This window comes from Ovis canadensis, chromosome 18 (assembly GCF_042477335.2).
Source record: "Ovis canadensis isolate MfBH-ARS-UI-01 breed Bighorn chromosome 18, ARS-UI_OviCan_v2, whole genome shotgun sequence".
Lineage (NCBI taxonomy): Eukaryota > Metazoa > Chordata > Mammalia > Artiodactyla > Bovidae > Ovis > Ovis canadensis.
Window position 1 is genome coordinate 64309268 of NC_091262.1, and position 25252 is coordinate 64334519.

The following is a 25252-nucleotide window of genomic DNA, read 5'->3' on the forward strand; positions in this document are numbered from 1 at the left end:
ACCCTAAATCACCTTGGATACCATTATGAGAAGTTATCTTTTTAAGGGAAGTCTCTGGGGCATAGTTTATGATCCGATGTCCTTTAAGGGTGATGCTTAACTTCTACACATGAACTTCTTAATGTAGTTCAGTGCTATGTGTGTGTGTGTGTGTGTGTGTGTGTGTGTGTGTGTGTGTGTAAAACAAGGATCTCTGATGTGTTTGTTTCTCCTTTCTGACAGTTAGCATTATTGCACTCTGACAATTGGGTCTGTGCTACCATCTGTCACTCGGGGAATGTGTCTGTCAATTAGCACTTCAACAATGCTATCTGTCGACCCACAAAAATTACCAGGAAAATAACTTGAAAGCTACTGTCAGGAGGAAATTGAACTCGGTATTGAGTTCTTTGGAAGTACATTTATTTCACAGCATCTGTGTGTCAAGTAGTGATGAATGTCCTTTTTAACTAGGTGAGAAAGTGAAATTTGTCTCCTTAAAGAAGCTTCTATAGTGTAGGCTATGCTCTTTCAGTAATGCCAGTTGGTCTATAAAATGATTTTCATATTTATTCATTTATTTATTTATAATTTTCAAGTATACTCAGGAAAAACCTTATAATTTAAAAAATCTAGATTTAAGAAATGACTAGTATCTATATTTAAGAAGTGACTAATACGAAAATGTCTGATTCCATTTATTCTGGTGGTGGTGGTTTAATTGCTAAGTCATTTCTGACTTTGCAGCCCCAAGGACTGTAGCCCGCCAGGCTCCTCTGTTTATGGGATTTCCCAAGCAAGAATACTAGAATGAGTTGATATTTTCTCCTTCAGAGGATCTTCCCAGCCCAGGGATCAAACCCAGTTCTGTCCTACAGGCAGTCTCCTGCATTGCAGGCAGATTCTTATCAACTGAGTCATCAGGGATGATTGCTTTTATTCTACTTTAACCTGAATGCATATTATCTTGAGATTCAGCTATTGAGGGTGAACATCCTTTCCAAAAAATTTCTCCTTGCGTTTTCATGATATTTCTCTAAAGATTGTATAGTCAGACCACTCAGGATGGCTGTTCTCCTGCTCTCTATACATCACTTGCTCAACCAACACCTGCTTCGCCCTCACTCTATTCACGTCTGACCTTCCAACCTTGCTAGTGATTGTTCTTATCAAAGTGGCAGTAAAGTATGTGCCCCTCTGCAGGTTTCCCTGGTAACCAATGAGCCAACCTGATGTCACTTCCTTCTGAAACTGTAACCTCCTGCAACCACCCCCTGCTCCCCTGGGAGCAAGGACTGCCACCATGTCCTGACCACCATCTGTTGTACACAGTGGGGTGTTGCTCCAGGACTTTGCTTCAGACTTGTAAGATCCCGTATCCATTAAACCACTGATGTCTCTGTTGCACACGCCAGGCTCTTTCTTTGGTCTTGAATTTGGGCAAGTATGGACCTGGGAGGCCCATGAAGTACAACCCAACAAGTTCATTTGAGATTACCCATGAAGTCCTAGGTCATAAGAGTATTATACCTATATCAGGCTTCCCTGATAGCTCAATTGGTAAAGAATCTGCCTGCAATGCTGGAGACCTGGGTGTGATTCCTGGGTTGGGAAGATTCCCCTAAGGAAGGAAAGGCTACACACTCCAGTATTCTGGCCTATAGAATTCAATGGACTGTATAGTCCATGGGATCACAAAGAGTAGGACATGATTCAGCAACTTTCACTCACCTATTCAAAGGATAGATTTCTAAAACCTAAATGCACTGGAGAACAACTGTGAAGGTATAAGGTATAGTCTTGTTAGTTATCTTCTTTTCTGCTTGTTCAAATATATCCTCTAATTATACATTTTAGAGCTCAAAAATAAAATCTCTTTAGTCCAAGGGTCTCATCAACAACCTTTGTTATTTACCTTTCCAACACTAAACAGAATAAATAGATTTGTGAACAACTGTGAGTGTATGTGTGTATATAGTATACACACTAACTAATATATAAATATATGCATATTGCTATATATTCAGTTCTTATAATAAATGGACTTTATTGTCCTTAAAACTAATTTCACACATTTTTGTAATTTTTAGTTTTTTCTAACCAGTTACACTGCAAATGACAAAAATATCTACACATGTGAAAACACATGTACACACACACACTTTAAGAAACATGCCATAATGTACATTGGAGTACACGTGTCTCTTTCATTTCTGGTTTCCTCAGTGTGTATGCCCAGCAGTGGGATTGCTGGGTCTTAAGGCAGTTCTATTTCCAGTTTTTAAGGACTCTCCACACTGTTCTCCATAGTGGCTGTACTAGTTTGCATTCCCACCAACAGTGTAAGAGGGTAAACTTTTCTCCACACCCTCTCCAGCATTAATTGCTTGTGGACTTTTGGATAGCAGCCATTCTGACTGGTGTGAAGTGGTACCTCATTGTTGTTTTGATTTGCATTTCTCTGATAATGAGTGATGTTGAGCATCTTTTCATGTGTTTGTTAGCCATTTGTATGTCTTCTTTGGAGAAATGTCTGTTTAGTTCTTTGGCCCATTTTTTGATTGGGTAGTTTATTTTTTCTGGAATTGAGCTGCAGGAGTTACTTGTATATTTTTGAGATTAGTTCTTTGTCAGTTGCTTCATTTGCTATTATTTTCTCCCATTCCAAAGGCTGTATTTTCACCTTGCTTATATTTTCCTTTGTTGTGCAGAAGCTTTTAATTTGGTACAGGGAGGGAGGTGGGAGGGGGCTTCAGATGGGGAATACGTGTATACTCGTGGAGGATTCATGTTGATGTATGGCAAAGCCAATACAATATTGTAAAGTAATTAGCCTCCAATTAAATAAATTTATTTAAAAAATAAAAACATGCCATATATATATATGTGTATGCATATATATGTATATATATACACATAGGTATACGCATATACATACATATCCACACAAACCTATGCTTTTATATATGTATATTTGTGATTGTGTATATGTGTGTATAAATACATTTTTTTATATATGTATGTATTTATCTTCAGTATAATAGGTTAGAAAAAATAGAAATCTATAAAAATAGGTTAACTTACTTAAAAAAGACAACAGAGTTCACTTAGCATGACAACTGTATATGTACTCGCTAGTATGCAAGATGTCTTGGAATCAAACAATGACTCAGATCCACCACATTTTAGCAGTAAAATAGCATTTTTTAAAAAATTTATAAGCATGAGGTTTCTAATTTATAAAATAAAAATATTCTAATGAGTATTTAAGAAAGTAATAAATATAATGCTCTTAACTAGAAAGTGATACATGATAAGAACTCAGTATACTTTAGCTAAAAATGGTCAAATCGTTTTATAGATTCCAGACACCTCCAAAGGTATAACTGTATCTTAACACAGTGAAATAATTCCATAATAATAACATTGAACTGTCTGAGTTATACATGATGAGATTGTACAAAAGGAAAAGGATGGATAGGGGATCTTCAGTCAGTCAGTTCAGTCGTTCAGTTATGTCCGACTCTTTGCGACCCCATGAATCGCAGCACGCCAGGCCTCCCTGTCCATCACCAACTCCTGGAGTTCACTCAGACTCACATCCATCGAGTCTGTGATGCCATCCAGCCATCTCATCCTGGGTCGTCCCCTTCTCCTCCTGCCCCCAATCCCTCCTAGCATCAGAGTGTTTTCCAATGAGTCAACTCTTCGCATGAGGTGGCCAAAGTACTGGAGTTTCAGCTTTAGCATCATTCCTTCCAAAGAACACCCAGGACTGATCTCCTTCAGAATGGACTGGTTGGATCTCCTTGCAGTCCAAGGGACTCTCAAGAGTCTTCTCCAGCATTATATAAAAATCTGAATGTCTGAAGTCCTTGATGAAGAAAAATGTAATTGTTTTCAGTTTTCTGTGTCAATTACAGAAATGTAGAGTTGATCCTTGAACAATATGAGGGTTAGGAGCACTGGCTCTCCAGGTAGTCAAAACCCTGCATGTTACTGCAGGCCATCTGTGTTTGCCTTATCTGACATTCTGCATCTATGAATGCTGTCAACCACAGATCACATAGTATTTCGTGAAAAAAACCATGTGTATGTGGACTCATGCAGTTCAAACTCATGTAGTTCAAGGATCAATTGTATAATGAATTTTTGAAAACTACTCACAGCATAGGGAGTATTTTTTGATCATTGGTGTCCTCTAGCTTCAGTGTTATTTAAATTCTTGGTGTCTGCCATTCCAATCAATAGGATGATATATTTTAGCACATCCTCTAGAGAACTGACTCTGCATACCACAAACTGTTCATCATTATATGTCTGCAAAACAATGCTTGTAACCATAAAAAGGTCATGCTTACACTGGAGTTCAAATAATGTCTTTGGGGAGGTATGAGAGTTGTGATAAGCCCCCACTTGGGGTCTTCCAAATTCTGATATCATTGCCATCAACCCAAATGTTATTCACATGAAAACCTATGTTGGGAAAGAAGAAATTTATCTCTACCCTTCTAAGTTCTTCTGACTGATATAAGAACTAAATTGACATGATACTGAGCAATAGGAGAAAATCAAACAAACGTTTAGTGACATGTATAAGTAAGAGAGACCCAGGAAAACCAAGTAATTCACTAAAATGTCCAAAATCCTCGCCTTAAATACCACCTACAATGAAAGACAAAAGAGAATATTTGGGGGTAGTAGTTTGGGACTTCCAAAGGGAGGAAGATGATTCATATGGAGATGGATATTTATGTCAAACCTCCAGCCTTATCCTCTATGGGCTCCATTATATGTCCATCTTTGTTATCAGGGAAAATGTTTATGCTTCTCAGTGCAAGGTTATATGAGGAAATACTTCAATAAAACACAAAAGAGGAATTACTGCCTTTTACAGCAGTTTGAGATTCTCCCCAATATTATATTATAAAGTATAACATTTCATTCAGAATATTTCCTTGTGGTCTGAGGTTCTTCCACTATGTCATTCTTCCAATTTTTTTTTTTTTGGTAATAGTTTAGCCATTTTTAAAACTGTATGGCTTGATCAATAAGCAAAATTTTGCCTACAAAATAGAAACTGTTAAGGTCAGGATGTATGAATGTCATTATATTATGTAATTTTACCATCAGAGCAAATGATTCTCAATGTCCTTTCTTGTCTGTGTTAGAATCTGGGCAGTAAGTTAAAAGAGCCTAAAGAGATACAAAAAGATACAGAAAGATACAGATACAAAAGAGAAAAAAATGACTCATTGGTCTAGAGGGGAAAATGAAATAACGTGGTATGGAAGATAAGTATTAATTTCTGGGTTTTATTCCTCAGCAAGGGGACAAGTCCCTTAAAGTTAGACCTGTTAAATTCAAGAAGAGTGTGTTGTTTTGAAAAAATAAAGAGTGTGCAGATTTGGAAGCTACTTGGAAATTTAAAATAAGAGACCCTGGCCCTAAATTAGGCAAGTGGGGAAGATAGGCCATTTCTATCAAAATATTATTTTATAGGAACTATTTAGTTGCTGTAATTTGTGTTTTTCCTTTTGTTCGCACTCTTAAACTCTCTCTCTGTCTTTCTTTTTGTGTAAAGGGGGAACATAAACTTCCACACAGAGGAAGAAATGGAGTGAGACACAATGAGTAAGAGCAAGACAGTTCTGAGTGACGTCAGCAAGATGGAAAACTAGATGTTTCCGAACTTCAGTTCCCCTTAAAGTGACCAGCATCTGTCCACAGACAAGATAGTTCTATGAAGATCTTAGAACCTGGGGGTGAAGATGAAACATCCTGCTAGACCACAAAAACTGAGAAAACCTACATTAAAAAGGTAAGAGGAGTTGTTTCACCTTGACTACATTGTCCCTCCCCAGGCTGTGATGCTATAGTAAGGGGGTCCCCCTGGACTGACAGCTTCTCCAGTGTTAACACTAGAATCTAAGGCAGGCATTCATATTCCCCAGCATTCCCAGATGCTTCCTGAGAGGCCCACTTAGGTATTGCCTCACGGGGTTGAGGGCCCACAGCAAGAAGTACATGGATCTTGGCAGACTGCATTCTTAGGTGGATGATACCCAGGCAGAACCCCTAGCTGGTGACTCTGTTCCTCTGCAGAGCCAAGCCTGGGGCACCATCTAGGCTGAGATCTCAGTTGGCAGTTATACCCAATTTGGGTCCCAAACCATTGATTGGACCATACCATCTGAGGAGCTGTATCTATGGCCGTGTCTGGACAGGGAGCCAGGCCAGCAGCCACACCCATCTTGGAGAGTAGCCTCTGGACCTGCCTGACCAGGGAGCCAAACCAGAAACCCTTGGCAGTCATGGGCCCTTCCTACAGACCCTGTAAGGCAGACAGCCACACCAATAGCGAGACTCTACTAGGGAGCATGGCTTCTGGCCCCACCTCAGCAGGACCCTGAATGATGACCCTGGGCAACCCTGGAACTCAACTCCAAGATGAGGCTACCCTTGTTTACTCAAGGGTGCTTTACTAAAAATATTAAATGGCTCAATCTCCCTAAAATAGGAATGATTTTATTAGAAAAGCTGAAGTAATCAATTAAAGCTCCTCAGTGATAGCAGGCATTCATTACAGAATATCCAGGTAGGATTCTGACTGAATTTGAATCATCATATGTGGTTGCAATAACTATTTGGAACTTTATGTGTTCTTTTGGTGATTAAGCAAGGGTATCTTCATTTGTAGAAGGAATAGTTGTATTTAAGCAAAAGTATGATTTGTTGTAATTTTGTTATACGAAAATATACATATTGAAGGGATCCCCTAGTTGTCCTGTGGTTAAGAATTAATACTGACACTGCAGGGGATGTGAGTTCAATCCCTGTTCAGGAGAGTTAGATCAGAGAGTCTGTTGTTTCTCAGTATAGCTCATTTATTAGGGCTCTTTTTCATTAGGGTTGCAAGTCTGTAAACCAAATTTTCCAGATACACCTGCTAGTTGATTTCCTGTCAGGTTTTGCTTTATACTTGCCCTAAAAATTGCTTTTTGCAAAAGATGGTCTCATTCCATTATAATTGCATTGTTTAAAGGTAAAGTGAAGGATAACTGGCAATCTGAGGCCATCCAGGCCATCTACACTGGTTGTTTTCTGATACCCACCATGACAAACAGGCACATTATGGTCATACTGCCCCACAGCCTTTAGCTGACAACCATTGAGTTTTGAAAAGCAAAGAGGAAAACACTGATCTACACAGGAAATGTTGGCAAAAGAAAGAGCACAAATCAAAAGCTCTTCCTTATCTTATCCCATAGTTATGTCATCTGGCTCTCTCCTTCTCTGGGACCTTTAGTTTTCTAAAAATCCAAAACATCTTATGGAATCATAAGCCTGTATTTTATTTTCTTATATTATAAATAAAATCTAGAGGAAATCTAATGGTACTAGTTAGAAAATTAAGATTTTGGCATGCTATTTTATAGATTTATGCTTTTAGGACTATGAGCTACTCTTCTACTGTAATATTTCAGTGATATTTATAGATGCCAGAATATTACATGTCAGATTAACAAGATTGATTTTAAAGTGATTTTTTATCAATATATTTCTACTTTGCTCTATTTTGGAATATTGAATATTTGATAAAACATGCAGAAAATGAATCAAGCAGAAGCTTCAATAATCTAAGTTTTCTTTAAAGAGAAATTTCAACTATTTTCTCAGAAAAAGAGAATGTATTTTTTAAAGTATATATGGGCTTCCCTGGTGGCTCAGAGGTTAAAGTGCCTGCCTCTAATGCGGGAGACCTGGGTTCAATCCCTGGGTCGGGATGATCCCCTGGAGAAGGAAATGGTAACCCACTCCAGTATTCTTGCATGGAAAATCCCATGGACGGAGAAGCCTGGCTACAGTCCATGGGGTCGCATATTGACTTATTATTCAGAGCTCTGAACAATAAAGAATGGCTCTACAAAATATGCATGAAGCTGATCCTCCTCCCTCCACACCACAGTTCTTTCTCACCTCTGTTTTTCGGGTCCTTAACTACAGTTGCCTTTTGCTCTCAAACTTCCTAATTCTAGTACTCTTCCCTTCTGGATTTGCTCACAGTCCAGCATAAATTTAAACCATCCCTTGTTTATGTATAAATGGCTGTTAAAAATGTTGGTAAGGGAGTCTATATGTGTGCTAAGTTGCTTTAGTCACGTCCCACTCTCTGTGACCTCATGGACTGTGGCCCACCAGGCTCCTCTGTCCATGGGATTCTCCAGGCAAGAATACTGGAGTGGGTTGCCATGCCCTTCTTCAAGGGGTCAGGCTCCTCTGTCCATGGGATTCTCCAGGCAAGAATACTGGAGTGGGTTGCCATGCCCTTCTTCAAGGGGTCAGGCTCCTCTGTCCATGGGATTCTCCAGGCAAGAGTACTGGAGTGGGTTGCCATGCCCTTCTTCAAGGGGTCTTCCCAACCCAGGGATCGAACCTTCATCTCTTATGCCTTCAGCATTGGCAGGAAGGTTGTTTATCACTAGCATCTCCTGTAATCTATATAATGCCTAATTCAAAATAATTTTTGTTAGAGGAGAGTTTCTGAAATCAAAATTTTGGTAGAATGAGTCTTTGTGAAGAAACTCTCAATCACACAGACATAGTAGCTTGTAACTCTTTGTAGTCATAACTCTGGGAATCATATAAAATGGAATACAGCTCGTTATAATGCAAGCAGATGAGCTAGTAAAAGAGTAGACCCTATTGTACGTGTACCATCACTGTTAACATTATTATAAAAGCATAATACTAACATTTTACATTAAGTTTGAGCTATGTGATTTCTTCATAGACAGCTACAAGATACATTACCTATGGTATACAGACTTGACAAAAATGGTTCTTTTGTTGAAAATAGTTTCACATATTGGAAGAAATATATCTTAATCCTTAATATAAGTCTGTGATTATGGAACAGACATGATATTTACTTAACAGTTTCCAAAAAATCATTCATAAATGTTAATGAGTATTAAAGTTTAATAACTATCCAATATTATTAAATTTTAATTATAAAGTAGTAGGTGAATATGTTTTTCCTTATAACATGTGCATATTGTTAACAAAATTAAAATTATCCCCTAATCATCATTCCAGACCCTTGTCACTTCTCTTCCTCACCAGAGACAATCATTATTTTTTAAAATCAATCATGATTGATTTTGAGTTTTTATGTATAGTTAAAACATTATAACAATTGAAGACAGTATTTTGTATAATTTTATACATGTTTAAGGTAAATTATTCTTAAATACTGCTCAGAGACTTTTTGAATACCCATGATAAGTTATGTAGATTGAATTTTCATTTATACATGCTTTGTATCAAATTGTAGGATACATCAAATTTATATAGGCATTTATTTTTGGTGGGTACTTAGATTTTTTAAAAAAAATAAGTGATACAATTAAGATCTGAGACTTCCAGTGTATAGTTGGAATTTTTTTTCCAATGTTAGACTTTCAAAGTAAAAGTTCTGGGACATAAGTATAAGCATTCTTAGTTTCAATTGATGGCACTATGCTACTGTGATGTTGTGATTTATAATAAATATTTATTTTATCCCCCCATTATTGGTATATAATTCTTAAAATTTATAATTTCCTAAGGAATGAGAGTGATGGAGTATCTTTTGTTATAATATTTATAGAGTATTTATGTCTTCAAAAGCTATATTTCCTGAAATAGTTCCAGAGTAAATAGCTCCAAAGGTAAAAGTAAGCTGTTTTTTTTTTTTTTTTTTTTTAATAACTAGCTCCTTTTAACCACCCTGGTAGTTTATATTAATAAGGTAACTTTTGGAAAGCCCATAAGCATGGGGGTTTGTTGCCAGGAGAACCAACTGTGTGAACAGAGGGTTAGAATTTTCAGCTCCTACCCCAACCTCTGGGGAAGAGAGGCTAGAGGTTGAGTTAATCAGTAATAATCAATGATTCAACCAGTGATTTAATCAATCATGCCAACATAATGAGGCTTCCATAAAAACTCTAACTGAAGGGGTCTGGAGAGTCTCCAGGTTGGTGGTAAATGGTAGAGATAGTGGGCCGACGGTAACCCAGAGAGGGCATGGAAGCTCTGTGTCCCCTCCTACATACCTTTCTCTGCGCCTCTCCTCCATCTGACCATTCCTGAGTTATATCCTTTCAATAAACCAGCAATCTAGTAAGCGAACTATGACTTGGTTCTGTGAAGCATTTCAGAGAAAGATTGAACCTCACTAGAGGGGTCTTGGGAACTTCTGGCTTATAATGGGTCAGACAGTAGCCCACATGATCTCCTGGATTTGCAGTTGGCATCTAAAGTTGGGGATAGTGTTGTAGAATGGAGCCCTTAACCTGTGGAATCTGACGTTATTTTCTAATAGTGTCAGAAGTTAAATTGTAGGATACCCAAGTACTGTCACAGACTACTTGGTGTGGAAAATCCATCTATTTGGAGTACAAAAGTATTCGGTGAGTTGAAGGAAAAAAAGAGCTCTGTTATTTGCTCTGAGTAGAAACCTTTTCTTCTTCAGTTATCGTCACATTTTAAGTAGAAGATCAGTGATGTTTCTAAAAAAAAACACATTTTTTTTTAACATTACAAAACTTAATTCAGGATCCCTTATGATGCTCTATTGGTGAAAAGTGACAAGTTTTACAATGTATATAAAATATCTTCTAAAAACCTCAATCATAACATAGGCTTGACTTTCTCTTTATTTATTTATTTTTTTAAAGACAATCTCTCTTTTTTTTTTTTAATTTTAAAATCTTTAATTCTTACATGCATTCCCAAACATGACCCCCCCTCCCACCTCCCTCCCCACAACAACTCTCTGGGTCATCCCCATGCACCAGCCCCAAGCATGCTGCACCCTATGTCAGACTTGGACTGGCGATTCAATCTTACATGATAGTTTACATGTTAGAATTCCCATTCTCCCAAATCATCCCACCCTCTCCCTCTCCCTCTGAGTCCAAAAGTCCATTATACACATCTGTGTCTTTTTTCCTGTCTTGCATACAGGGTCGTCATTGCCATCTTCCTAAATTCCATATATATGTGTTAGTATACTGTATTGGTGTTTTTCTTTCTGGCTTACTTCACTCTGTATAATCGGCTCCAGTTTCATCCATCTCATCAGAACTGATTCAAATGAATTCTTTTTAACAGCTGAGTAATACTCCATTGTGTATATGTACCACAGCTTGCTTATCCATTCATCTGCTGATGGACATCTAGGTTGTTTCCATGTCCTGGCTATTATAAACAGTGCTGCGATGAACATTGGGGTACATGTGTCTCTTTCAATTCTGGTTTCCTCGGTGTGTATGCCCAGCAGTGGGATTGCTGGGTCATAAGGTAGTTCTATTTGCAATTTTTTAAGGAATCTCCACACTGTTCTCCATAGTGGCTGTACTAGTTTGCATTCCCACCAACAGTGTAGGAGGGTTCCCTTTTCTCCACACCCTCTCCAGCATTTATTGCTTGCAGATTTTTGGATCGCAGCCATTCTGACTGGTGTGAAGTGGTACCTCATTGTAGTTTTGATTTGCATTTCTCTAATAATGAGTGATGTTGAGCATCTTTTCATGTGTTTGTTAGCCATCCGTATGTCTTCTTTGGAGAAATGTCTATTTAGTTCTTTGGCCCAATTTTTAAGACAATCTCTTTAACAAGTGGTGCTGGGAAAACTGGTCAACCACTTGTAAAAGAATGAAACTAGATCACTTTCTAACACCGTACACAAAAATAAACTCAACATGGATTAAAGATCTAAATGTAAGATCAGAAACTATAAAACTCCTAGAGGAGAATATAGGCAAAACACTCTCAGAAATAAATCACAGCAGGATCCTCTATGATCTACCTCCCAGAATTCTGGAAATAAAAGCAAAAATAAACAAATGGGATCTAATTAAAATTAAAAGCTTCTGCACAACAAAGGAAACTATAAGCAAGGTGAAAAGACAGCCTTCTGAATGGGAGAAAGTAATAGCAAATGAAGCAACTGACAAACAACTAATCTCAAAAATATACAAGCAACTTATGCAGCTCAATTCCAGAAAAATTGACTTTCTCTTTAAAGCCCCTGAAGAATGAGGCATCTTTTCGATTTATTATAGGGCTTCCCTGGTGGCGCAGTCAATAAAGAATCTGCCTGCATTGAAGGAGATCCAGGTTTGATCCCTGGGTGGGGAAGATCCACTGGAGAAGGAAATGGCTACCTACTCCAGTATTCTTGCCTGGAGAGTTCCATGGACAGAGGAGCCTGGTGGGTTACTGTCCATGGAGTCACAGAGTCAGACACAACTGAGCCACTGACACTGTCACTTCACTATCAGGCAGGTATTCATCTGTAAATTGAGTTAGTTATGATGGTGGATTGGCAGTATCCCTCTGCCTCCATAAATGAATCCTCAAGATAAAGATATTTCTCCATAGAGAAATCCATAAAAGAAAACTCTGGTACAAAGAGGAACACAGGCAGGATGAAACAAAACTAATATTTCTATTTAAAAACCATTAAACAGAACCACAGCATAATTTACCAAAGTGTGACCACTAGCAGTTTATTTTAATTCCATGGGAACTCAGTTTCTATTCTCTATTCTCAAAATGTCTTCAAATTTAGCATTACTTCATTTACCTAAATATCATTAGATTGTGAGTATGAAAGGAAGTATATCTTTTATTTTGTACAGTCTAGCAATTTATATTGAGATTCTGTTTTCATTGGCACTTTAAATATAATTCCACCAGGCTTTCTTTATTTAAGAGAAAATATTAGTGTATTTATTTGGCAGAGGGGACTTTGGTGAGGAATCATTTTTCCAGCAGAGCAAGTTAATGCAATGTCACTAAAAATGTTATTTAACTACATGATGGTACATCTGGGAGTCCTCAGAAATGGACTCCTTTGTTTATATTAGGCATAAAGACATTTTAAATCCAACTGCATTGGGGATTTACACACATTCTCTTATTGTGGCTAATAAAAGCATTTTGCTTTATTCTATCATTTTAATTATGTTGTCTTCCTTTGCTTTCCTCTAGGGATTTCATTACTTTATATGACTGGCTCCAACTGACATTTCCTTCAGTGTTTCATAGAGGGGAAAAAAGTAGGGAAACCATTTGTAATTTGGAAAAATAATGAATAGGCTATCATCCTCCAGCAGAGGAGAGCATGCCCCCAGGCAGAGGCACAAACAATGAGCTGCCAGACCCTCTCCTCTTCTCTCCATTGACCACAGTCTCTTTTCAGAGTTCCCAAGTAATCAACACAAGATATGCCAAGAAACAGTTCACAGAATGTCCACTTAGTAAATGAACATTTAGTACCAGGACTTTACTGAAAAAAAACCCACAATTCCCCAACTTGCATAATGGAATAAATAAATAAATTTTACAGTTCCTTACTTGATTTTAAGCAACTTGAATCTAATTAGAAGACCATTTCTTGTTAAAGGCAGTCTAATCAAGGAAAAAACCAAAGTTTCCCTGTGATTACTTTTTCCTCATGGGACCAGCTGTTAAATCAACAGCTGTGTGCTAAATAAATGTGTACATTATAAGCATTAAAAAAGTCATGTATTAAATGCATAGTAAAGCGTAATAAAAGAAAAAAAAAAACTTAATGAAACAACCTGACTTCTGAGAAGAATAACGCCTGTAGTTTGTACTTGGTACTTCAAAACACTCCCATTGGTGACTAATGGGTCTACAGAATTTGCCATTTAAAAATGTAGGAAATAGCAGCAGTTGTCATTGTAAGAAGATAATTGAACTAGAAAAGCAAAACAACAGAGCACAAAAGTTTGTCAATAATGTATTTGAGATCAAGTAAAGTATGTATGTGTGTGTGTGTGTGTGTGTTGAGAGAGATTGTGGAATCAACAAAAGAAATACAAGTCAGGGCAATGCAGCTGAAGTTTCAAATGTCCATATGAAAAACAAAGAGAAAAGAAACTCAGCATCGTTAGTCAATATAGAAATGCAACTTATAATGAAAACGACATGCCTGTACATATCCACTCATGTTCAGTCACTCAGGCCTGTCTATTGTGAACCCATGGACTGTAGCCTGCCAGGCTCCTCCGTCCATGGCATTTCCCAGGCAGGAACACTGGAGTGTGTTGCCATTTCCTTCTCTATCGCATTCACTAAAATAGCTCTAAACAAAATGACAAGCTATAGTAAGAGCTGGGGAAGAATTGGAAGTACTAAAACTCCCCTGTATTTCTGATGTGAATATAAATGGTGATGTCACTTTGCAAAACTGTTTGGCAGTTTTTAAAAGTTAAACAAATTTACCATGTGACCTAAATTTTCCACTTCTGAGTATCTATCCAAGAAAAATATAAAACCAAGCCCCCTAAAAGACTATGCATTTTCAAACCTGTATTATTTATAATGTCCCCAAAATGGAACTATTGCAAAAGTTTATGGCTCATGGTTAATGGCTAATCAAACTGTGACAAATCTACATAATGAAATACTATTCAACTGTAGGAAAGAAATAAAGTATTTATACACAACAGAGGTGAATCTTAAAAACATTACATTATGCTCAGTGAAAAAAAAACAGATGCAAAAAAATTACAAATATTATGTATCTGTTTATCTAAAATATCCAGGAAATATACAAAGTATATAAAGACAGAAAGCAAATTAATGAATTTGTGAGACTTGGGTGGGCTTTCCAGGTGGTGATAATGATAAAGAACCCACCTGCCAATGCAGGACATGTAAGAAACTCAGGTTCAATCCCTGGGTTGGGAAGATCCCCTGGAGGAGGGCATGGCAACCCACTCTAGTATTCTTCCCAAGAGCATCTCCATGGATGGAGGAGCCTGGTGGGCTACAGTCCATGGGGTTGCAAAGAGTTGGACATGATTGAAGCAACTTAGCAAGAACACATACACACACACTCACTGGGACTTGGGTGGAAGCAGAAAACTGACTATTAACAGGTAGGAATTATCTACAGAGTAATTGAAATATTCTAAGATTTGTGGCAATGTATGCATATGTCTGTAAATTTCAAAAAAAAATCATTGAGTTGTACATGTCAATATAAAATAGGTGAACTTTATGGTATATAAGTTACAACACAATAAAATTGTTAGAAATAAATGTAACAAACATTTCAGCATATCCAAAAGAATAAAAAAGACAGAGAGAAGGCAAAGTTGGGAAAACTAAAAGCAGAAACTAGGAAATCACACAGAATCTAACCCATGTGGCACAGATTGTGTACTTTCTTCTGGAACTTGATGTTGGGTTAACTATAAAATCCTAGTTCAGTAGCTGAGCAGCAAATGCTGTAGATGGGGCAAGATAGGAAAAAAAAAAAAGGCATGCATTTGCAAGCACTTCTATCTGAAGGACAGCAAACCCATTGAATCTTCATGGAATTGGTAAAATAGGTATCTCAGTGCCATTGGATGAGACTGCTAATCAGAAAGATACCTTTCTTGGGGGTGGGGGTGTTGGAGATACTTAGAGTTGGTTTCAAGTTTAGTGAGGAGTCTGACACTGTTTTTGGATAACTGACATCTCTTAAGGCTCAACCCTCCCTCTTTCAACTTGTGCCCCATATCTTGGCCAAGTGATAAGACAGCCTCAGTGGTCTCTGCTTTGGTGAAGATGGGAGATTCAACCCTCACCCGGGCCCCACCCCCTGACCACGATAAACATCTAGGTCAGTCTCCTTTTTTTGCACACTGAAGCTATTTCACATCTGCAGAATTTTGTAAGTAACACGCTTTCTATACCTTTTGGGGACACATCAGATATGTAGTGTCATCAGCCTTTATATCTGAACTGAACTTTGAATGGAAGGCCAACTGCCTCACAAGTGACTATAAAAATTGTCTTTTGTTATATAGAACCTGATGTGAAAATTGGAAAAGTTCATAATCCTTTAGCATAGACATTTATATTGTGTGTGATAGTTATAACTATTTTCTTACTCAATAGTTTATTCATTTATTGTTCAGGTTGACAATTGACAATATACTTAATTTTTAAAAAGTCTCCACCTTCACAGCTCCACAGATTCCTTTTTAATTAAAGGAGATCCTTTGACCAAGTTCTGACCAGTGAGATGTAAGCAGACGTATAAAATTAAGATTTTGCGGAAATCTGCTGTTTTCCTACCTAATGAAAAGGTTTTTCAGTGATACATGTCACTTCTCCCTTCTTCTACCTAGTAGGAGGATATGATGCTGAAAGTTGGTACAATTGTTGCATAAGGATAAAGATGTAAGTATCATGTTAAGACCAGTGGACAAGAAAATGAGGTCATGGTAATACTATTCCAGTCCTACTGTGCCTGCCTCATGATGCATTAATGAAAGAGAAACAAACAAACAAAAAAACATTCCTTAGGGTTGCGGGAAAATAAAAGTCACTAAGGAAAAAGACTTAATTCAGATAGCCCTCCTAAAAAGGCCATTATTCTGTGAGGAAGATAAGTTATGGCAATCAGCTGGTACTGGGAATTTAGATTTTAAAAAAGACCATTATAAACTCAACAAAGAATTAGACAATATGCTAAAAGAGATGGGGAAGATATTGTCTGAACTCAAGAGGGCTATTAATTAGCCCAAAGAAAATGTTCCAGGATACTAGCCCCAGGACCACAAGCTATAAATCCTGGGAAAATCATGGCTCTCCTAAGCTATGGCATCTCACAAATGATGAATGCAATTTATGTATATATTCTCTTACAGATGAAAATTATCATTTAAATATAAATAAGACACATCAATTTGTACAGTTGATGATTATAAAAAATATATTGAATTTGGCTATTTTCCATAGAGGAAGGTGAAAAATAATTGTAGAAGAATAACTTTGAGAACATATATCAGACCAACATTTATTCAGAAAAAGTATTTTAGCAATGCCCACCAAATATCTGGAATTTGGAACTTAGTGAAACTTGGTTCTTGATATATATTTAACTTTATGTTAATCTTGATATATGAGTAAAGGACAATTTTTCCGGGAAGGGATAGATATTCCTACACTAAGTTAACATATTTCTTTTGTTAGTAATGAACACAATCCATAAAATAATTGTTTTGTTAATATTTATTACAAAATTAATTTGTTTAAAAAACAAGATAATGATGTAAAACAAACCAGTTTCCACATGACACAGAAAATGCCACTTCTCGTATTAAAGCCCTAGATAATCAAAAGCATGTGTCTACATAAAAATGTGAACATGAAAGAGTGAAAGTGACCTAGGGAGAATCCTGGATAAGCATGAGGAGGTTAGGTTTAGAGTATGCATAGACAGAGGACTAAATCTACAGCTGAAAAAAGGGTGATCTTTTTTCAAAGAAATAAAAGGGAAGTATATAAGTATACTTTTGATGCAAAGCTGTTTTAGAGTACAGAAAATTGACACAGAGGGAGTTTTCTAATGGAATTTTTCAATAAGCCAAGTCTTATTCTAGTGCCAATAATAATGTGGTTTACAAGATGGCCAAGGATGGAGGTGGTTTATAGAAATAAGTGAGTGAAAGTGTTAGCTGCTCAGGTGTGTTTGCTTCTTTGTGATCCCATGGATTATAGCCTGCCAGGCTCCTCTGTTAGTGGGATTCTCCAGGCAAATAAGAGCTGCCTAACTCATTAAGTTTAGGAGAGAAATATACACAGGAATAAGCACCCAAATTGATTTTGATCAGCCTAGTAATCTCTTAAAACATAATCACATGCCCACAAATGCATATTTACATAAATAAAGTGATTTAATAAGAACTAAATTATATGAGAAAGACTGATATAAATTTAGCTGGCCCTCCATATCCACAGGTTTCACACCTTCAGATTAAACTAACTGCTGATTGAAAATATTTGAACAAAAACTTCCCAAAAAGCAAAACTTGAACTTGCTACATGCCAGCAACCACATACATAGCATTTACATTGTACAAGTTACTATAAGTAATCTAAAGACAATTTAAGTATACAGGAGGATGTGCTGAGGTTATATGCAAATGCTATGTCATTTTATATAAGATATTCAAGCATCCGAGAAATTTGAAATCCACAAGGGATTCCTGAACCAATTCCTCTTGGATACAGAGGGATGCCTATACCTCATGAATTCTTACCAAAAAATTGCTAAAAATGTTATTAATCCCAGTTTACTTGTTAAAGTAATTTTTGAGTGTACATTTTCACTACATTTATAGCTAAATCAGTGAGCACATAGTTATAATTCACGTAAATATTGAATACAGGTGGTAAAAAGTCACAAAATATGGCTCTATCATATGCATCGTTAGTCACAATTTTTTCAACTATACACATTTTTTCTTTCAAGGCTTGAATCAATAGTCCCTTACAGAATAAATTTTCATATTTGAAATAAGTGAGGATTTAATCCCAGCTCAGATATGTTTATTATATAAGATGGGAATTAAAACCCCTCAGTTCCTCTAGGCCACCAGTGATTGAGTTCAGTAAAAGATTCAGTTCAGTTCAGTCACTCATTCATGTCTGACTTTTTGTGACCCCATGGACTACAGCATGCCAGGCCTCCCTGTCCATCATCAACTCCTGGAGTTTACTCAAATTCATGTCCATTGAGTCAGTGATGTGATCCAACCATCTCATCCTCTGTTGTCCAGTTCTCCAACCCTCAATCTTTCCCAGCATCAACACCTTTTCAAATAAGTCAGCTTCAACATCAGCCCTTCCAGTGAATATTTAGGACTCATTTCCTTTAGGATGGACTGGTTGGATTTCCTTGTAGTCCAAGGGACTCTCAAGAGTCTTCTCCAACATCACAGTTCAAAAGCATCAATTCTTCGGCGCTCAGCTTTCTTAATAGTCCAAATCTCACATCGATACATGACTACTGGAAAAACCATAGCTTTTACTAGATGGACATTTGTTGGCAAAGTAATGTCTCTGCTTCTTAATATGTTGTCTATGTTGGTCATAACTTTTCTTCCTAGGAGCAAGTGTCTTTTAATTTCATGGTTGTAGCCACCATCTGCAGTGATTTTCAGTTCAGTTCAGTCACTCAGTCATGTCCGACTCTTTGTGACCCCATGAATCGCAGCACGCCAGGCCTCCCTGTCCATCACCAACTCCTGGAGTTCACTCAGACTCACATCCATCGAGTCAGTGATGCCATGCAGCCATCTCATCCTCTGTTGTCCCCTTCTCCTCATGCCCCCAATCCATCCCAGCATCAGAGTCTTTTCCAATGAGTCACTCTTCGCTTGAGGTGGCCAAAGTACTTGACTTTCAGCTTCAGCATCATTCCTTCCAAAGAAATCCCAGGACTGATCTCCTTCAGAATGGACTGGTTGGATCTCCTTGCAGTCCAAGGGACTCTCAAGAGTCTTCTCCAAGACCACAGTTCAAAAACATCCATTCTTCAGCGCTCAGCCTTCTTCACAGTCCAACTCTCACATCCATACATGACCACTGGAAAAACCATAGCCTTGACAAGATGGACCTTAGTCGGCAATGTAATGTCTCTGCTTTTGAATACGCTATCTAGGTTGGTCATAGCTTTTTTTCCAAGGAAAGAGTCTTTTAATTTCATGGCTGCAATCACCATCTGCAGTGATTTTGGAGCCCCAAAAATAAAGTCTGACACTGTTTCCCCATCTATTTCGCATGAAGTGATGGGACCAGATGCCATGATCTTCGTTTTCTGAATGTTGAGCTTTAAGCCAACTTTTACACTCTCCACTTTCATCAAGAGGCTTTTTAGTGATTTTTGAGCCCCCCAAAGTGTAATCTGTCACTGTTTCCATTGTTTCCCTATCTATTTGCCATGAAGTGATGGGACCAGATACCATGATTTTCGTTTTCTGAATGTTGAGCTTTAAGCCAACTTTTTCACTCTCCTCTTTTACTTTCATCAAGAGGCTCTTTAGTGCTTCTTCACTTTCTGCCATAGGGTGGTGTCATCTGCATATCTGAGGTCATTCATATTTCTCCTGGAAATCTTGGTTTCAGCTTGTGCTTCATCCAGTCCAGCATTTCTCATAATGTACTCTGCATATATCTTAAATAAGCAGGCTGACCCTATACAGCCTTAATGTACTCCTTTACCGATTTGTAACCAGTCTATTGTTCCATGTCCAGTTCTAACTGTTTCATCTTGACCTGCATACAGATTTCTCAGGAGGCAGGTCAGGTGGTCTGGTATTCCCTTCGCTTGAAGGATTTTCCACAGTTTGTTGTGATCCACACAGTCAAAGGCTTTGGCATAGTTAGTAAAGCAGAAGTAGATGTTTTTCTGGAACTGTCTTGCTTTTTTGATGATCCAAAGGATTTTGGCAATTTGTTCTCTGCCCTTTTGCAAATCCAGCTTGAACATATGGAAGTTGATGGATCAAGTATTGTTGAAGCCTGGCTTGGAGAATTTTGAGCATTACTTTGCTAGCATGTGAGATGAGTGTATTCATGAAGTAGTTTGAACATTCTTTGGCATTGCCTTTCTTTGGGATTGGAATGAAAACTGACCTTTTCCAGTCCGGTGCCCACTGCTGAGTTGTCCAAATTTGCTGGCATATTGAGTGCAGCACTTTCATACCATCATCTTTTAGGATTTGAAATAGCTCAACTGGAATTTCATCACCTCCACTAGCTTTGTTCATAGTGATTCTTTCTAAGGCCCACTTGACTTCACATTCCAGAATATCTGGCTCTAGGTGAGTGATCACACCATCATGATTACCTGGGTCATGAAGACATTTTTCCTATAATTCTTCTGTGTATTCTTGCCACCTCTTCTTTATATCTTCTGCATCTTTTAGGTCTATACCATTTCTACCCTTTATTGTGCCCATCTTTGCATGAAATTTTCCCTTCTAATATCTACTTTTCTTGAAGTGATCTCTAGTCATTCCCATTCTATTGTTTTCCTCTATTTCTTTGCATTGATCACTGAGGAAGGCTTTCTTATCTGTCCTTGCTGTTCTTTGGAACTCTGCATTCAAATGAGTATATCTTTCCTTTTCTCCTTTGCCTTTTTTTTTTGCTCTTCTTTTCACAGCTATTTGTAAGGCCTCCTCAGACAACAATTTTGCCTTTTTAATTTGTTTTTCTTTGGGTTGGTCTTGATCCCTGCCTCCTGTACAATGTCATGAACCTCTGTCCATCATTCTTCAGGCATCTGTCTATCAGATCTAATCTCTTGAATCTATTTGTCATTTCCATTGTATAATTGTAATGGTTTTGATTTAGGTCATACCTGAATGATCTAGTGGTCTTCCCTTCTTCCTTCAATTTAGGTCTGAATTTTCCAGTAAGGAGTTCATGACCTGAGCCACAGTTAGCTCCTGGTCTTGTTTTTGCTGAGTATAAAAATAAGTAAGTCTCAGTAAATGATTGAGATCCGCTTTTTATTAGTACTCTGTGATTGACTGAAACATCAAATTTCTAGCAGTAGAAGACAAGTCTAGCACAAAAAGTACAAGAAACAAAATTTATAATGGAAATTGATAGGTATGGCTATTTTGAAATAGTCCAAATTAGTAATTGTGTAAAATAAATCTGTAAACACAAGCTAGGGATTCCCAGGTGGCACAGTCGTAAAGAATCCACCTGCCATTGCAGGAGACACAAGAGACACAGGTTCGATTCCTATGTCAGGAAGATTCCCTGGAATAGGGAATGGCAGCCTGCTCCAGTATTCTTGCTTAGAATTCCATGGACAGAGAGCTTGGCGAGCTAGTCCATGGGATCACAGAGTCTGAGGTGACTGAACATGCATGAGTACAGACACAACCTAGTTTGAATAATTGAACAGTTAATCAAAGTTATCAAACTGTGTGATTTGAAGCACATGTAGGGAGAGTGGGCTTTCTTCTCAGTATTAAGACACCCTGCTTTTCCAATACAGCAGTTCATTTTATACCCCAAGGAGTTTAGAATCTTAGTGTTAATAGTGCTTCCTTTACAATGTGAGAGAAAAAAATAAAAAAAAAAACCACACAAATTATTTACTAAATGGAGTGCACACAAAGTTGCTTCAGTTGTATCTGACTCTCTTTGACTCCATGGACTATAGCCTGACAGGCTCCTTTGTCCACAGTATTGTCCAGGCAAAAATACTGGAGTGGGTTGCCATGCTCACCTCCAGGCTATCTTCCCAACCCCAGGATCAAATCCACGTCTCCTGCATCTCCTGCACTAGCAGCCACTAGCACCACCTGGAAACTTGAATATTTGGAAATCTATTTACATTTGAGTCTTGTATATATTGAGACCACAGTGTATATTGAAGTTTTTCATGTTTATGACAGATTCCAAAAAAGTTTTGAATAAGAGTCCTTGCTGCATGCTAGGCAATATGTTTAATGCTGGATATCAGTGAGGAATACTTAAGACAGATGTTCCAACTATTTTGGATATATATATATATTTTTTTTTCATTCTGGGTTTAATTTGTATATAATATTGTAAATAAAAAAGAAATAGACACTTTCATTTTTTAATTTCATCAAATTAAGAACAAAAGTTCATCAGGATGTGTATATCTTAGAATTCTAAAATTTAATATATACTAAAATTGTATAACATAAACTATTCAGTTCAGTTCAGGTGCTCAATCGTGTCTGAATCTTTGCAACCCCATGGACTGTAGCACACCAGGCCTCCCTGTCCCTTACCAATTCCTGGAGCTTACTCAAACTCGTGTCCATAGAGTCGGTGATGCCATCCAACCATCTCATCCTCTGTTGCCCACTTCTCCTCCCACCTTCAATCTTTCCCAGCATCAGGGTCTTTTCAAATGAGTCAGCTTTTTTCATCAGGTAGCCAAAGTATTGGAGTTTCAGCTTCAACATCAGTCCTTTCAATGAACATTCAGGACTGATTTTGTTTAGGATGGACTGGTTGGATCTCCTTGCAGTTTTAGGGACTTCAAGAGTCTTCTCCAACACCACAGTTCAAAAGCATCAATTCTTTGGTGCTCAGCTTTCCTTATAGTCCAACTCTCACATCCATACATGACCACTGGAAAAACCATAGCCTTGACTAGATGGAACTTTGTTGGCAAAGTAATGTCTCTGCTATTTAATATGCTTTCTAGTTTGGTCACATCTTTTTTCCAAGGTGTAAGCATCTTTTAATTTCATGGCTGCAGTCACCATCTGCAGTGATTTTGGAGCCCCCCTCCAAAGGAGTCTGCCACTGTTTCCACTGTTTCTCCAGCTATTTGCCATGAAGTGATGGAACTGGATACCATGATCTTTGTTTTCTGAATGTTACTAATCAGTGTCTATTTTATTTTATCCTCATCTAAAAAGGAAATTCCCTGAAGGTCCAATGGTTAGGACTCTACTTTTCCACTGCACGGGGCATGGATTCACATCATAGCCAAAAAAAGGAAAAGAAAGCGTCAATAAAAATGTAATAGTTTTTTACAACTTATGCTATGAAAACTGTGAGTGGACACAAAATTCAAAACAGTTTATCCATACCTAAATCTAGTATAATAATAATTTAAAGAAAGCAAAGTTCCAAGTAAAAAGCTCAAAGAAAAACTGCTATTGAAACAATTGCCATATTGAGAAAAACTTTGATTTAGTCCAATAAGATTTTATCTCACAATATTAAATAATTCCTTCTTTCTCTCAACAAGCATTGATTCAATTACATTAATCATTTTTTCTTTGTTACTACTCTAATCTACTAACAAGTATAATAGCAATTTCATTTGACAAATTATATTTAATCAAGATAAATTTGCTATGAATAAAATAAATAGCTTCCACATCAAAGTTGCTCAAACCCTTTGTTATCTTAAAAGACATTCCTTCTTTTTGGAGAAAAACATATTAGTCAATATAATCTCTCCATGCAAAGTTATTTCAGGCCATCATTCTATATTATCAAGACTTAATATACAATTAGTTTCAAAGGGTATACATTAATAAAACTGGCTATTATGGAGTTCATAGCAATTCTTTGAAATTCTGGGTGACTTTTATCCTTTTATCCTTGTTATATATTTGTTCTTGAACCAAAAAAAAAAAAAACACAAACCTCCTTTTATAAGTAGTGTAGTATTATTCATAAGGACTCATTCACAAAATCTTGCTAATTCCAAACAGAAAAAAAATCCGCCAGCAGATGTAATCTATACACAATTTATTTGAAACTTTAAAAATATATTTTACATTTTTCCCCAATTTGTGTTTCTCTCAATGTGTAGGAATTACAAAGGGACCAAAGTTTTGACTAAATATAATTCATGTTAAAATATATGTTAAGAATAGGAAAACTAAGCAAATACATCTCACCTAACTTCAGGTCGTAATTTATTAAAGTAGCAACTGTTTAGTTATTTAAACTTTATTTCATTTTGCAAATTTTTATTGCTTCTACTGAGTTACTAGAAATATTTTATTGCCTCAGACAACGAAAGGGACAACAAGAAATATAACTTGCAGTAATCAGTGATGCCCTTGAGGAAAGCATTCAAAATGTTTTCCCAAACTTTGGTATTGTAATAATAAATGTTATCTAGAGGTGCTTGCTAAAATACAGATTCCTGAAAATCATCTTTCATATACTATATTAAAATGTTTAGACAAGAACTCTGCATTATTTTCACATACAAAGTTACCTTGAGTTAAGCAAAATTTATTAAGTGGAAATCTTCATTTTTGCAATGACTGGAATTGAAATAGAAATCTTGAGACCATAAGCTAAAATGCCACAAGCTGAGAAAGATTCAAGAGGAATGATTTTTTTTAAAATTTTTGATTCTTTGAGCATTTGCCTCAATTCTATTGGCTTACATCAGTTTTTTGTTTTATTCAGTATTGAGCATCTCATAGGTAAATACTGTCCTATTTGATCCTAATGCATTAGTCTGGAAACTAAAATATTGAAAATTTTAAATACATGCCATAAAACCCCTTATTGATTTTATATATTATTTATAGTAATATCTCATTTCTGATGTCTATAATTTAAAGTCTTTTTCAAAATTTATTGCTATGGCCTGTAGTAAGAGACAGCATGGTATAATAGGACCGACCCTAGCCTAGGAGTCACAAGTTCTGGTATCTTAAAGTTCTAGTCCCTTACCATACAGTATATATAAAATGGAGAAATAAACTTACAAGATTATTCAGTTAAAATATTATAATCAATTATCATCAGTCTTTAGTCAATAAATCACAGCAATAATTAAAGGAAAAAAGTTTTTCAAATTTGGCTGAGAAGATGTAGATGCTTTATTATACATTGCTTTCAATGAAGTAGCATCTTATAAACGAATGTGGGA